Here is a 17,229-nt window from a genome sequence, read left to right as displayed (position 1 = left end):
ACAAGGTAGACAGCAGCTACGCCCTAAAGCATAACCCCAATGTATTCTAAATGGACCATAATTTACTAAATAAACATCATGTAATATTGAAGAAGACTTGAAACTACAGATTGGGATCATAAACTCATGTTTACAATGTTTACTGAGATAATAAATCAAGAGAGAATTAGGGTCATTAGGGTCATATTGTCACAGACTTCTTTGCAACCGGACTTCTTTTTACGACCAGAAGCGTCGCCCCCTGTTGGCCATTAGAAAGACCTGCATCACCTGCACTGAATGCTGGCGCTGCACGTACAACTGTGAGGTGAGGGATTGTCCGACCTAGACAATAACCAAACTATCATTGATAATCTATTGGGACCTCAGTTATGAAGCAACAAAGCTTTTCTTTAACCCTTTTTGTGTGAGTGACAGGCAGACACAGTATGGAGAGCAGATCTAGCAAATAAACACACACTGACATGACTGAAGTGATGCAGGCTAACTGATAGGATATCAGTTTTACAAAGTGCTCAGAAGGAGCTCTTCAGCTTCGTTTGGCGCTGGCATAGTGTGCATGTGTGTGTGTGTGTGTGTGTGTGTGTGTGTGTGTGTGTGTGTGTGTGTGTGTGTGTGCAAATGAAATGTGTAAAGCCACACAAACAAACACACAAACACATGTTGGTGTAAAGATGTATAGCGGTACATTTGCAGAACATAATATGCTCACTAATGGGTGGGCGCCTTCCTTCGTTTCTTTTCAATTAGCTTAATACATTTGTTTACGACTGAGGAATAGATTTCATCAGTATTCAACTGCACTCTTTTGAAGCGGTGAGAACGAGGCTCGGGTTTGAGAGACGCCAGCTTCATAGAAAACAGTTTGATTGTCTAAACAAACACCTATTGAATTACCATTAATTGCATTTCTTCATTCGCTGGAGTAGATGTCCTGGCTGAGAAGATGCAGCTGAGTCACGCCACAGCAATCTGAGTCCGGTGATCAATAAATGCAAAGGTTTATTATCTTTGTTTACATCTTCTATTTGTGAAAAATAAACATTCACCATCTGTTAATCACGTCTCACCTTCTAAATCCTTTTAATTAATCCTCACCGTTCCATCCATCACAGTGCATTTCAGAGTGTGGTTCTCACAAAGCACAAAATCTTCCGATTAGATAATATGTGTGCGCTGAAGCAAATCGACACTTGATGTGTGGCTGATAGAATGACAATAATAGGCACACAGACAAAAGGAGCTTTAACCATTGACTCTTATTTGATTTGGCAGGTTGAAGAGTACATTCTCATTTAAATCACACAAACAGTGTTGGCTGCCAGCAGCAAGAGGGCCGGTCGAATCCATAAATTAACTAAATCATAACGCTGAACAATAACATCCTGTGCTTTGATGATAAAAAAAAGAAAAAAGAAAGGTCAATCGCTGTGGTTATGGACAGAACATTCATCTTACTAAATCGTGTCGCTCTGCAGCGCTATAAGAACAATCATGATTGCTCCATCAGCAACAAGACCGTTCATCTTTATTTAAGACGGCTCAAAACTATTCATTTCACAACACAATCGACTAGAGACCCACCCTTTCGGCAATGCAGATTGTGACAAATACGATTATGAATATCGTTACTAAATCTCACAGTGGTTTTAGGTGGATTGAAAAAGAGGAAGAAACAAGATGGTGCTTTTAAATCAATGCTAACCTTTCTGATTATTTAACAGTGAAAGCCTCTCATTGTAGAACTGGGACTGACAGCAATGCACACCGAACCCACTGGGACTTTAAGTTTGATCGGCGTCTATTCTTATTGGAACATGAAAGTTGATGACCTCACTAGATGTCTTGTATACCCCCCCCGTCATCCCATCAGTCAAGATGTATGAAAATCACCTCTATTTTCTATTGTTTTGCCTGATTACATCTCTTCTCATGACTGTGTGGGTCTATAAGGATAAAGGAAAGCATATAATATTTAAATTGTAGTGTTATACAATAGCATCAATAGCCATTTTAAATGAATGGCAATGTCCTTAGCTATATGAATAAATGTTCTCCTCGTGCAAGCCACTTAGAAAGGAGTTGTTCGTACAAGTGACAAGTGTTTCCAGCATGAACTCTAATGTATGCTGTTGGGTTTCACTGGGGTCTCACTGTTCTCCAGGAAAAGAACAAAAGTCGACGGGGAGAACTAAATGTTTCCAGGAAGTGCTTGTAATGAGCTGGCAGGTTGGCAAGGAGAGAAAAAAAAAAAGAAGGAGCCAAGCTGGAAGCCAAACAGCAAAATGGAAAATAGCAATCATATCCTCACAAATTGTTTAGGAGAGCACCTGCTTTGTTCGAGTGGAGTGGAAGAATAGTTGGGTGAAAAGCTGTCCACAAAAGGAAAATAAACAGCAATGACAATGTCCTGCAGACGTCCTCATGACAGTACTGTACGTCTTCACTTCATGTGTTTGAGCACATAACTCTACCTTAGTCATAAAAATCTGAATTGGGAATTTCTAAACGGTTCATAAATGTGTTGTTTGTCCTCATGTGCTCCTTCCTACTGTCTCCAGAGAGAATGTAGAATTCGTACATCTTCTTTTGTACAAGATGTTGACATTTAAAAAAAAAAAATAGTCAAGAGGTAACTGAAACGAATGAAACTGCTATAAATGAGAAACAATACAAAGCGCGTGTTTTAACGTGGCTTTTTGTTTAATTATAAAAAAGATGGGGATGTGCAAAAACCACAGCAGCTTCTGACAACAGGCCTCAGAAATAAAGACAGACAGACAGACAGACAGACAGACAGACAGACAGACAGACAGACAGAAATAAAGAAAGACAGACAGACAGACAGACAGACAGACAGACAGAAATAAAGAAAGACAGACAGACAGACAGACAGACAGACAGAAATAAAGAAAGACAGACAGACAGACAGACAGACAGAAATAAAGACAGACAGACAGACAGACAGAAATAAAGAAAGACAGACAGAAAGACAGACAGAAATAAAGACAGACAGACAGACAGACAGACAGAGGAACTGCTGTCACGTCGGGCAAGTCCCATTCCTGCTTTGTATTCAGAGCTTGTAGATGGAGTATGGAGGGAAAACAAGGAAATGACATGAGAAGTTGGCAGCCATGTGGCTTTAGTCTCCCCGTCCCTCTGTTGATCCGTTTTTGTTTTTTTAATTGTCCGTTTGGCTCTCTGAAGCTTAACCACAGACCTTATTTCACACATCTAACCACAAACCCACTCAAAGAAACATTGACTTTGAGACGAGGGAACCGAATGTACAAAAACTGCGGTAAAAACACGACTTTCTGTGTTTTAGGACTCAACCCTGCAGCACCTGTGGAAGTAAACCTACTACTGTCGGTAGATGAACACTACGTGGTCCTGAGTCCGGCTGAATATGCAGGCGTGGAAGTCTCTTGAACGTCTCAATTATCCAGCAGCTACCAGACATTAAAAAAAAAAAAAAGTTTTGCAACGTCCGCCTGGATATTCACTGCTGGATTACTCCAGGCTGACAGTAGCACAGCTAAGTGCTTGTTCCAAGGCCAACATGAAAATATTTATAACGGGAGATTAACAGCATTCTGTTCGGTTTACATTAGAGCCTGGCTGACAAATCATCTGTTATGGCAGCATAATTCACGAACAACGAGGGAAATGTTTTCATGAGTGACACACTGTGAAATGAACGTGGAAGCCTGGGCTTAGCTTCTGTTCCCTCCTTGACGTGTGCGTGATGGAGCCTCGATGCGTAGGTAGGAGGTACAGGTGGAGGACGCTTATACCATTACAAAATGTCATTTTATCTGAACGGGGCTCATCACACATGGACAGTAGAGAGAATACTAACTGCGATATGGTGAAATTTCAGCTCCAAACTTTGAACTTCAAAACACAAAACTCCTGCTGTCACTTCATTCCGCAGACATGCTTTAAACCAAAGGCACCCTTGTGCCCTGAAAAATTGGTTATTGTAAAGCAAATTTGCATTTAAATTTAGTTTGAATCAACATAACAACAAAATATTTGTTTTGAACTTATCTGCAGACTGTGAGTATATCAGGAGCATGATCACGGTCAAGGTGTCGCGTTTCATTGGTTTTCTCTTTTCAGCTGCTGGCAGCAGGATTCATTTATTGCCTTCTTCAAGCAACTCAATGCACTTTGTTAAGGCCACAACGCTTTTGTAGCGGTCTTGTTAAAAACACCCACACAGGTGTTTTCAATTATTCTGGCTGATTAGAAAACTGCTCAGGTTGAAGGTGAGCTGGAGCTTTGATGGGAAGATCTGAGGCGACTAGTTTCTCCTGTCCTAACACGACAAAGTCCACAGGAGCCTCAGGAGGACGTCGGTCCGTCCTGAGGTCCAATCAGCCAGATTCACTTAAAACACCTACGCCAACTTCAGACACAAAACGGGACACATTTACTGATATGTGCGCAGAAATGTTACTATTTTGCGCAATACATTGCACGCAAAATGATCGTCAGTTTCGTGACACATTACCACTGGTATCAAATCACTCTACATTGACAGGCCTAGAGGTGCATCTTGGAGAAAGCGGCTTAATGTTACAGGTTTCAGGGTAACACACACACACACACACACACACACACACACACACAGAGACACAGACACACACTACATTCAATTGTTGTTGAAATATGGTCATGGCGACCAATCAGTCTGTGATCAGCATCTCTTCTCCTCTTCCGTAGACATTCCTCAAAGTCACAATTGTGCCTCATCTCCCCCTAGTTGCTGTCGTTTCACTAGGAAACATATCATCAGTGCTCATAATAAAGTAATGTAATGAAATGCCAGCTGATCGTCAGCATTGAGCATCGTCTGCCCCTGGGTCACAGTTAACAGATGGAGCTCTCAGATTGCTGTATGTCTGATGGAAGATAGAAAATACTGTCTGTGTGAGGAAAACGCAAAAACGAGCCTCTCGTAGTCGAGATCAGGGGCTTCACCTCCTCCGCACTCCAAAGGGCTGATAGCTTGACACCCATCTTCAACATCATCTAATCTTCACATTTCTCCCCACTCTGGGCCACTTGTGCTGCTCAGTACTCTCTCTGTATTTAACCTACAGTGTAGAACTTTCTGCCTCGGCCACCACGGCTCTGCTGCACATCTGCTCTCACTCCAGGAATGTGAGAAAAGGTGGGATGACAGTTGGATTAACTTATTATTTATACGCACTTTTGCTCGCCCACATAATTCACAGGCTGGGTATTAGCTGGCATTAACATGGATCCGAACCCAAAGCCTTTTCCTGGATAGGTTTTCACTGCCGTGGTTACGCTTGTCTTTCCAATGAGACCATTGTCATCCAATCACGCCAGGATGCATTAACTGTCAAGTGTGTACGCTCCAAGACCATTGGGATCCGGTCAGTCAGACCACATGTCACAGTGGCCTGGCTCGCATTGAGTACGGCTCTCAGTGAGGCGTAGACAGCATGTGGACTCAATGCAGACAATTTATCAAACCTAGATCTCACATCGTCCCCCCCCCCCCCCCCCCCCACATCAGAGAAGAGAGGAGGAACACCGGGACTGGAGAACAGCTGAGACCTGCTGGATCCTGTTAAGTTACTGGGGATGAAAATCCAATATTTCCTGATTTTGCTGCTTCAAAATAAAAGCTTATAAATAACAAAATAACAGGAGACTTTTATTGTGAGCAATTTATGGGAAATTGTGTTGATCACCCAATTAGCAGACCTTTGTAAGCGGCTATTCTTCAATAAAAGAAGTCTATGATTCATCTGAGAGGAAGAGTAAGCAGCAAAAAATTCTATATAGAAATATATATATAAAACCTTTAATTAACCAGGAAGTCACATTTAGATTAAAACCTCTTTTACAAGTGAAACATAGCCAAGACAGGGTCAAATAACAGTATCCGACCGATGACAGGACAACAGCATCAGATCACATTACATCACATTACATCACACAGTGCATTAAGGAGGCAGCATTGTGCTCATGCGTTTGTTAGTTAATTGAAGCAACTGCAGCAAGCACTGACCACTTCCTGTAATCTAAGTTTAAAATCATTTGAAGAGAAAAGGACCTCAAGTTTCAGCTATTTACTGCAGCTCATTTCACCACAAAACACATCTTATCACTATCCATCAGGCCGGTCGCATCGATGTGTCAAACGTCGTCACACACACACACACACACACACACACACACACACACACACACACACACACACACACACACACACACACACACACACATGTGTGAGCAGAGTTTCCATCTGGCGCATCCAATGACAAAAGCCCCATTGAAAAGACAAGCGTAGCCACAGCAGATAGGATCAGCAGGTCTTTTTCAGCGATCCCGCCGAAACTGGACGTCAGGCTGTCGACACCGCCGCTTCCTTTTGGCAGCTGACTGTCAACTCAGCGCGTCAGTCTCCTCTGGTGTTGGTGGAAGTCCTTCCTGTGACACATTCCCGTTGTCTGTCCTAGCTGTCATGAAGAACACACTGTTGGCTGGGATGGACACACATTATAATTGATTGATTATAACCCAAACTCACCCAGAAAATAGAGCCTGCTACACACACTGTGCCAATGTCAGTCGTCTGAGAATTAGAATTTTTTTGCTGACTTTTTGGGAGTGTAGCTACATAAATACAGGAAGAAAACTACACCTGTATCACTTAATTTACTATAGAAAAAATTAAAAGCTTTCATTTCTTTGCAAATGAATCTATTAGTTGTGTGCATATGCATTGGCTGTACTCAATAGATGTGTAAGTCATGGTTACATTTGACACGTGTGTCTAAAAAGCATGCAGACAGTGGTCCTGAACATCTCAGGGACAGACTGCATGTGTGGAAAGGGGCAGTAGAGTCTGAGAGCAGCAGGAATGAAGGGTTTCCTGTGTGTTTTGCTTCATTTTACTGCTAAAGATGCTCCCGTGTGTGACCTTCACACGCAGCGGAGAGCCAGAGTCTTTGCTCGTGAAGTCCGCAGTTTGCATCCGCTCACACGGTCACACATAGAGGACTTCATCAAGTTTAAGTTAAGCTTCAATACATTTGGTGTGTTTGTATGTCACACTCATTGTGGCATAGCTTACATACAGAATACTCATTTCCTTTGACGTCTTCTGTTCGCCTGTTGGAAAAGGGTTTCTGAGGATGTGTGCAATCTGACGAACACTTTATATGAAGCACACGGAGGTCTTGAACGGCTCTTGTTTGTGCCGCCAGAGATATAAAGTGCATGGCTCTCTGTGTACCGGAGGAGTTTTTAAGTACAAAAATACACCGTTTATGTTTAGAACGGCAAATGTAAAAGCACTTATGCACTGGCTGGTTGAAGCACTATTTTGTACCATCAATTATTTTGAGTTATTATCTTCCTCCGTCTGCTAAGAGGAAACACCAACATGCTTGGGGAGTCTTCTTTGTCGTCCTTTTCAGGGTGACTAACAAGTCTTGCTACATCACAGGCCTGCTGTCCAAACTAATGACCACTTATTACCAAAATCACTGTGAGGAATACCCTAAATAAGATCCTCTCTCTCTCTCTCTCTCTCTCTCTCTCTCTCTCTCTCTCTCTCTCTCTCTCTCTCTCTCTCTCTCCCATGTTCCATTTTCTTTCCACATGATTCATCTTTGAAACCACAGAGATGTTGACCATTTTCTCATCCTTTCTGCTCCGGAGAAACAGCCTTCGCATTGTGTTGCGTCATGCTTTTACTTTTTTACCTTCTTATGTACCTAAAACTTCATGTGTCCACTTAATTTGCTAGCATGTTAACCCCAAAGATGTTAAGAAGTGATAAAATGAAAGCCCTTCAAAATTGCATGAGCTAACGTCAAATCACAAATTGTCTCATGCCTGCGATTTTGAAGGGCTTTTATTTTGAAATGCTGCATCAGAATGTCCTGGTTCTCTCTGAGTGACACCTTGAGGTGGTCTGCTATCAACCTGAGGTGACATGATTTTGTAACTATGCACCATTTCCTCTGAAGATGCAAATTTTTGGAAAGTTTTACTTGAAATGAGAAGAACATTTATTTATGTATTTCTATATTATTTATAATCCATCCAGTTCAATTTGAAAACTGGGAATAATAATTGTTAAAATATAATTGATGTGTACTTTCTTTACTTGATTTAACAGTTGTTGACTACACAGAGACGTTGTTACTAGTACTAGACTTCTTGAATATATATATATATATATATATATTAGATGATCAATCAGGTTAAGTACAACAATTCTTTTAAAGATCACACCAATTCAACACAAAGCTAAGAAAAGCAGTAACATTTTTACTTTGCTGTATTGGTACTTTTACAGGATCTGAATACTTCTTCTACCACTCTGATATTTAAATCTCTGAACAACATATGAAATTCATGCACAGGGATGGAAAGTCACAAAGTTGCCGAGCCTCTTCCAATTTGCTTCTCCCAGTTGATGCGCCAGATTTGACCTCTAACATGCTTTGCTGGCAGCACATTGTGTTTTCCTTATTTTAAAAATTCACCCAAGCACTCTGAATTTTTAAAAGCATTACACACAAGCAAGACCATTCGGACTGCTTCTGCTGAGCACCTAATATCTGCGATTGGCTTCATAAACCCAGGCCTCATCCCAGCCAGTAATCCCACCATGTAATCCCTGGAATAACAATGCAAATGAACATAAGCGTCACCAAAATATGAGACCAGTGGGTTTCACATGACAGCGGCGGCAGAGGGCCTCCTCTCAGGCACTTTCTGCACTGATAGCTGTAGTGCTGTGTTGAATTAGTCACAGCGGTAATCTGTCACTAGGCATGATGCATTTCCATAAATTGACTGAAAGCTTTTGATTAATTTAATTGGCTTGGCTTCAGTCACTGCACTTTTATGAATTTATAATTGTATCAAGGGACAGCTGCTGTTTGTCCCATTCCTTTACCAGCCTTTGTCATGGATGATTTATTGCGTACAGTTGTTTCTATAATGAGGTTTTTAAATGTCTTTTTTTGTGTGATAAACAATAGATCATTGGGCGGTACAGTGAGCAACATGGGACTTCAAGGGTTCGTTCAACTTATCTTTGGATTGAAGACAGATAATTCTGGTGTTTCCTCCCAGAGACGAGTTAGCGTTCTAGCATTTGATTGGCTGGAAGGTGAGGGGGTGTCTGAAATCTCACTGCAAACATCGTCCTTACTGGCAGACACAGAAGGAGCGAGAGCTGATCAGTGTGCTTCAGCTATCTTAAAGGTTGTCTCTGTCTCTGCGTCCCCCCTCGCTAATCAGAGACATCTTTGATGTGTCTGGGACTCTCCCTCTCTATTCCAGGACGCTTCCCACTGAAACGCTTGGGGAAGGGGCTGTGAGCTGCATTTCATCACAGGTGGTGAAGCTACCTTTGTGAAGACTGAGACACATAATGGTGAGATAAGTGTTTTATGGCTGGCTATATCCATCTGAAGGAGACTCTGGGAAGTCATTGTGTCCTGCACATAACCCCCCCGTAACACCACATGTCCCCCCGTCTCCAGTCTTTGCAGTAAGCTAACATAATTGACTGCCGCCTGTAGTTTTATATTTAGCATACAGACATGAGAGCGGCGGCAATCTAAGAATCCAACTCTCAAGAAAGAACACAAACAAGTGTGTTTCCCAAAATGTTGAGCTCTTCCTTTAAAGTCAGCTATCCTCAGCTGGTATGAGCCTCACTTTGTCTCGAGATGGTTTTTCACTTCAACTGGGGGAATCAACACAAGTTCAAAACCATTTCAAAACGCTGCCACCAAGAATAACAAAACCGGTGACACGATTTCTTTGCCCAACTGTTCTGATATTTGGAGTCGGCCCGTTTGTATCACCACCATGTTAATCCCAGATGCTTCAGTGGTGTCAGTGAGCACACAGCAGTTTGTCCTCCTGACATGTAGCTCTATTCTCTATTGGTCCTGTCATCCCTCCAGGGAACTGCCTCTGTTATTTGTCACTATAGGCTCCGTACACTGAGCCAAAACTGCTACCTGCAAAAGTTTTCAATAGTTGTCAAATCACAAATTGATTTTCTTAAATTCCTTGAACGGTAGCAGCATGTAATTTGCCCTTCACAGCGTGAAAAGACACTGGATCTCCGTTGTACGGGCCTAAAAGGAGCAAGCATGGGGGCTGTAAATTGGTAAATCGGTGGCTTGAGCCTTGTTGTGATCGCTGGAGTAGGGTATCACACCTGCTGCCCATCTGTTGCTGTATACTTAGGGACCTCTAGGGTGGCAGGTCCGGACTGATGTGGTTCTCTGGTGCTCATGCTAATGCTGGTCTGCGTGTGATTAACTGAGGCTGGAGGTCAAGGACAGCTAAAGCCACTTCGTGGTTTTGAAAAGTAAAACTGATCGGTGGGGTTTTACATCGAGTGATACCAGATTAGAGAACGCTGCTGTTAAAGAAGGATGTGTGTTGTGAGAGTTTGTACGTCGGTGGAGAAAACTGTTAAGGCTGAAGACAGCAGCACAACCGGGAAGGACCCAAATACGCAGTCTGAGATTCAAAGAAGATAATTCAACTGAACAGAAAGTCTCACAAGTCTGGACAAGACTTTGTCTAAATCTATCCAATAGTTGTCGAGATACTTCAGGACCAAAGTGGTGCACCGAACATAATTCATTAAAATAACATACACAAATAAATTGAATACATATCTCTATCTGGCTTTCCTTTTAATCGCCATTTAGATGTGAACTTGATGTGAACTAGACATGAAATTGATATGTTCCAATTACATAATCAAACCTGAAGTCATTCAAAATAATGCCGGCACTTTACAGTCTCCTCAGTTAATTAAAAGTGCGGCAGGGTTATACAATCCTTCCACACCAGACTAGAGACCTCCAGCAATGCTGCAGTCAGTGAACACTTAACCGAACAAGACCGAGACCAACTCCAGCCAGTCCAACACTGACACACACACACACACACACACACACACACACACACACACACACACACACACACACACACACACACACACACGATCAAATGTGGAACATGCGAACCTATAGGCACTCCTCAAATTGATCTGCAAAAATCCACATTCCCATAAAATCAGTCACGGAAAACAAGCATAAGTGTGTAAGTGTACATGAGGAATAAAAAAATAAATAATAGATAGAGTTGAATTTTATTTTGAAGGAATTTTCCTTTGTTTTTATGAGCAAATCACAGTAACGATGTTAAGTAATGTAGTGATATCCCAGCAGACGTGGTCTTAAAATAAAAGCCCGAGTTGTCTCAAAACTGATGGTTTATTCTGAAACAAGACCACAAACTTCAGAGAGTGGTCTGGATAGCGGTCTCCAGACCGAGACTGATCTTGAGGACTACATCACTGGCTGGTTTGATGGCTGGCATCTAAGAAAAGTGTTGATATCAGCCGGAGAAATGAGCAAATCTGAACAAACAAAGTGTGTGTGTGTGCATACAGGAGAGCGGGGGTTGATGGCGCTGCTCCGAGCCGGTCTGTGATTATGTCCTTGATGTACGAGGCTGCGACGCGGCTGACAGTGAAGTGAAATGATAGTCCTTCAATTTGTCTCTGGAGAGACGCCTTCCAGGATTCAAGACTCCACTCAGCTCTTCACCACCTGCCTCCACTCACACACACACACACACACACACACACACACACACACTGTAATCACACACACACACACACACACACACACACACACACACACACACACACACACACACACACACACACTTTACCATAAAGGAAAGGGACACTCAGTCGCGTCAACATAGTTTAGACATGCTTAATAATCTCACACACAAATGTGGATTCATATAGCCCACACACACACACACACACACACACGCACACACACACACACACACACACACACACACACACACACACACACACTTGTAACTTACTTACATATTTCTTTTTCAAAAAGACTGATGAAAGAAGCTAGAAGCAAGTGGATCAAAGGCTAGTTTGGGTGAGACTTCAGGACCCTGGTGACTGACTAGTGCTGGCGTCTTCCCAGGTAGAACGTCAGCTGTTACAAACCTCTAGAACCTCCTATTTCTCAAAGACCAATACACTTTGCTTTGTGGTTTGACGGGACATTTATCCTCCTCCTCACAGACGTGTAACAAAGGGAGTCAAGGTACAACTCATCCATCCTCCCTGTAATCATCAGGCAGCTGTTTTCCTTCTCCCGTCTCTGCCAAATCCATCCAAAAGCTCTGACACCCTTCACCAAATGTGGAAGGAGGACAGTCGAGGAGACTCGAGATGTATTATCATGAGCTACCGGGCTGCAGGTGCTACCCAGGGGCCGATGCAGCGCCTGAGATGTGATAATTAGCCTCGATGAAGGCTCCCCAGGCTAATTTTGTATCCATTTCTGTCCTCCTCTCTCGTTTGTTCCAACACATTTCACACTCTCTCTGTCTCTCTTCCCTCCGTCGTCAGTCTACTCACTTTCCTCTCACACTATCTGAGCTCTCCTTCTTTCTGGTTTTTGGCTCTTTTCTCTCCAGCTTCCCACACTATTTCACCAACTTCCTTCTCCTCCCTGTTTTTTTGCTTCAGTCTTCTGGCTCCTCTTCCCTGTCAGTCCTCCAATTTCCTTCAGAGTTTCAGGCTGTCATTAATAGTTTAGACCTCCGGCCATTATATTGATTTGCTCTTTTTTTCCCCTGCTTTTCTTCTGTCTACTTTAACTATCCCTCAGTGCGTTTGCTTTACTGCCTTGGCTGACAAATCTAATTACTGTCTCAATGCTGATCAATGTCTAACTTAATTATTGAACTTGTCAATGACAGAAATGCTGTTGCATCTGTAGATTAAACGATAAGGCAGCGGAAATGGTGGCAGATGTCTTCTTATTTTTTAAATCAGACTTGTGTATTTCGTTGGACAATAATACATATCCTGGGTTTTTCACTGTTGCTCGGGGCTGAAGACTACAAGTTTGACCATGAAAAACAATCTGGGGGCGTGGGTTTAGAAAGACGTGATTCCCAAATCTCTGGAGTCGGCTCCTCATCTCCGCTTGAGACAAGAACTGACGCCGAAGAAAGCACGGGATGAAAACATATTTCAATACGTCTGGTTCTGCTACATCGATTTCTAAATCACTGTTACTAGCATTCATGTGTTCGCGAGGAAGTAATAACACCGAGTTCTTAGATGTGCCCAGTGGCGTGGTGTTGATTTGATTTGACGCGTTTTTAGTGTCGTTCATTTGTGACGTGATGCTTGTCGTTTAGGCGGTAAACTTTCTCTCTACACTCATGGAGCGCATTCTTCTCATTGAACATACATCCAATGCGTCTCTCTAATCATGGCGGCATCATATTCTGACGCTCCATTGACTCAACGAGCATTGGCGCTGCACTACAGACCCTCTTACAATTAGCAAACAGTGACGACGGGCTTGAGTGTGCCCACGCAGTTTGGCAGTGGAAGTGCAACCGCTTGTAAAGGACATGAACCACCAGAGGTCGTGAAACAAACTGACCTCCTACATCTGTGGGCCATTTGTGAGTCGCCTCGCGGCCCAATATTTGGTGGCCGGATATATGAGCACGTCTTTGAGGGAGAAACCAAGCATGTAAGGTTACGCCAGAGTCAGGAGCATTCAGATGTGTTATCTGTGGTCACTCACACTGAAACACCTGTTGCTCTGAAGCTGTTGCGATCCTGTTGGACCGTAGAGCTCGAGTCCGCTGTCTGACAACCGAACATGCAACAACCAGACATTTTGACGCTGTTACCTTTTTGAATTCAGTGTTTAAAGCTCACTAACTGGGGGCGAAACATCGCATGCATATTTTTGATAATGTCAGCTGGAAATGTGTCTGTATCCAATTGCCACCTCCACCCCAACATCCACTCGAGTCCACGTTCTCCGTGTGAGGAATTGTATTACTGTCACTCAGTTTCCTTGTGTGGAGTGACGCTGTACATATTCTATAGTCACATAATAATCATAATAATAACAACTGCCATACAACCTGCAAACAACCTGTTGCACATGTAAGGCTGCCTATACTTCTCCTCGCCTCGGTGCAAATCTACTGAAGTGCAAAATAGACCAAAGGAGTTTTCACTCATTTTCATTTATTTGAATGATCTTAAGGAGAATGCACAGTAATTGCAGAGGTCTCTTTGAATCAAATGGCACTTTTTAAAGACCGGATGTCTGCATTATGGACTTGATGAGCAACATCTCATTGTAAAGCTATCATTTTTTTGTCACATGGTTACCCTCTGTCGACCACATTTCACTTTACCTTCATATTACCTTGGTTTAAAACGGCCACGCTTTGGGTTTTGTACTTGATGTGTGAAAGTGTTTTATATGAGAGAAGGATAAAAGAGAAGATGTGAAAAGAAGCACAGATGGTGCTACCTGGAGGTTAGGCTTCCTCTGACAGACCTCAGACATTTGCTCGCTGAATTTCTCTCCGCTGGTTTGGAAAATGACAGGAACCAGATGCAGTGCGAGGCTGAGCTTTCCAAAGGCTGACAGGAGACCTGCTTATTATGACCTTTTATTATAAATCATACATCGGCTGTGGTTTAACTCTCATACTGCTGGAGGTCCGCCCTAAACGAAGCCGGCGATCAGGTGAGGTTATTTCTTTACCGTGTGTCTGCCCGTCATTTCAGTCCGTAAAAACCTGCAATAAAGCGTCCATCACCATGATGAAATGAACTGCCTGCTTTCAGTGGAGACATTTACTCTCCCGAGGCGGTCTGAACTAACCTTTTCTATCCTGACGACAGCTTTATTCTAGGCATAGCACCCGACACCTTTGGGTAAAGAAATGTCCAAATTCACTTATATCAAACAATAACAGGAAATGAACCGGCAGCTTAAATATTGTACTGGTTTTGCACAAATCAGCCAATTTACTGCAAATTACATCTATTTAACATTTTGAAGAGTTGCTTTGCTTTTGTTACTCAGAAACCTATGGGTGACATCAAGGAGAATATTTCCATATTTTATACAGGCCATGGTCTGCATGCAGTGACTCTTGACAGAGCCAGGCTAGCTGTTTTACAGTGCTGCTTCCACTCTTAATGCTAAGCTAACCGTCTCCTGGCTCCAGCTTCATACTGAGTGGTATCGATCCTCTCATCTAACTCTCCGCAAGAAAGCAAATATGTCTTTTCCCCCAAAATATCACACCACTCCCATTAATCCAATTCAATACTTGTACCCAGGTTTTTTTTTTCACATGGCCTCAAGCATTTCTATTCATGTAATTGTTTCATTAAGAGATCAGATATGCTGTTGTATCCACATGACAGGGAGTCTCTCGGTGTTATAGCTGACAGAAGGTTCCGATGCTTGAAGGCAGCTCCGCTGTGGTTTAATATGCATGCGGTGTGCTCTGTCTGAAGGTCCAGCGCTGCACAGACATGTTTTTATCTGACACCAGCAACACACTCAGCCTCTTGTTTTTTCGCCTGTTATCACACATGCACTCACACACACACACACACACACACACACACACACACACACACCGAGCCTCCTGTCCCCGCTGCTTCTTCCTCGTCCTCCTCTCTCTCATCTCTGTGCACTCGGACCGCGGGGTCAGGATACACAAAGACAGAGAGCGAGCTGCGGCGGACACACATTCAGAGTAAAGTGTTGTTTGGTCTATTCTCTCTCTGAACATCATGGCAGCCGTGTGGCACTTTCTGTGCCAGATGCTCGCTTCCATCTTTTAGTCACAACTGTTGTTTATGTGGAGGACAAAACAAATGAAACGAATACCGTAACGTTCTTTAATAGAAGACATTAAAACTGATACCCAGATTTTGGCAACAATCACAGATAAAACCACCCACTGTACAGTAAATGTGACTCCACAAATAGTCATCGACATTAGAGGCGCTAACGGATACACAGTCAACGCAGAGCAGGGAGAAGATAACACAAGATTTTTTTTTTTTCTTTCCTCTTTTCAAATAGCAAAAGCATGATGGACGTCTTGGAGAAACTGTTGAAAATGCTAAATGTCTTTCAGGAATAAGTTAGCGTGACGTAAACGAGCAAAAACAGATACGACACAATAGAACTCAGACTGGCACACATGGCTGTGTCTGACCACTACTCAGTGCATGGTTCAGATTCATGTGTCTCCCCCATGTACAGTATTCAGTCACCTATAGGGTCAGAGATGTATTATTTTTCACTGCACAGTAGTCAGCTTGTACTTCAAATGAGAGTTGAAGTGCTGACTTTCAGCTTTCAGAGTATTTGAGGGATTAAGAGAACATCTTGGGGGATCAGGAGGAGGAGTAGTTGTAGTCCTGCACCCATGGGGGGTCAGGATTTCAAAAGGCTACAAGTTCTACACGGTGGGTCGGATCTCAATGTGGTCTGAAGTTAAAGCTGAGAGTCAGCATTTTAAAGGACACGGCTGTGATTAGATTTTTCTCATTGTCATCAAATCTCACAAAGACCTAAATGAACAATGCATTAACCCTTCCTGCAAGACTTCTCTAGAGTCGGTCAGCCTTTTCATTATCCCCAAAAACACATGGTTTCATTTCTTAAAAAGGCTCAGTAATCTACTAAAACAGCTGGGCACCGTAGCTTTAAGCCAACGCTATTCAAGCAGCAGTAAACAGTCAACAATAATCAACTGCAGATGAAGACAAACTTGGCGCTCTGTTGAGTATTTCCAACCCAGTCGGCAGAATAAAATGCTGGCATTGTTTCTGAACCCGACATGTTCAACGTCGTCGTTTCTACATACGTTTCAATCGTTGTGCTTTTCGTGCTTCAAGACTGCATTCTTAATTAAGGTTTAGGCAACAAAAGTGCTTCGCTGGCTTTCGTAAAAGTTCATGTTTTGGGTTAAAATAAGTATGTTAGTAATTGTCAATGCAGCTTCATGATATGGGAACATAGTGGGGGCATTGTCATAAGCATACAGGAACACTTCTGGGCAGACAGGTGATCACATTCAATATTGAGGGATTATGTAACTCATGTGCAAAACACATTTTTCTCATCACCACAAGCACCGAAAAGCTTCTTTGTATTATAAGATTTTGATCCATTCGTTATAATTGGAAAAGTCTCGTATCAGGTAACGAGAACATGATTCCAGGCTGAATGAATAAAAACAAGGAGATTCAGTCTGAGGGATGTGTTAACAAGAAGAAGAATACAGGAA

This window comes from Cebidichthys violaceus, unplaced genomic scaffold (assembly GCF_023349555.1).
Source record: "Cebidichthys violaceus isolate CVI_PGR_0920_01 unplaced genomic scaffold, fCebVio1.0.p SCAF_26, whole genome shotgun sequence".
NCBI classification, from domain to species: domain Eukaryota; kingdom Metazoa; phylum Chordata; class Actinopteri; order Perciformes; family Stichaeidae; genus Cebidichthys; species Cebidichthys violaceus.
The sequence above is the reverse complement of the archived record's forward strand: the minus strand, read 5'-3'. Positions refer to the sequence as shown.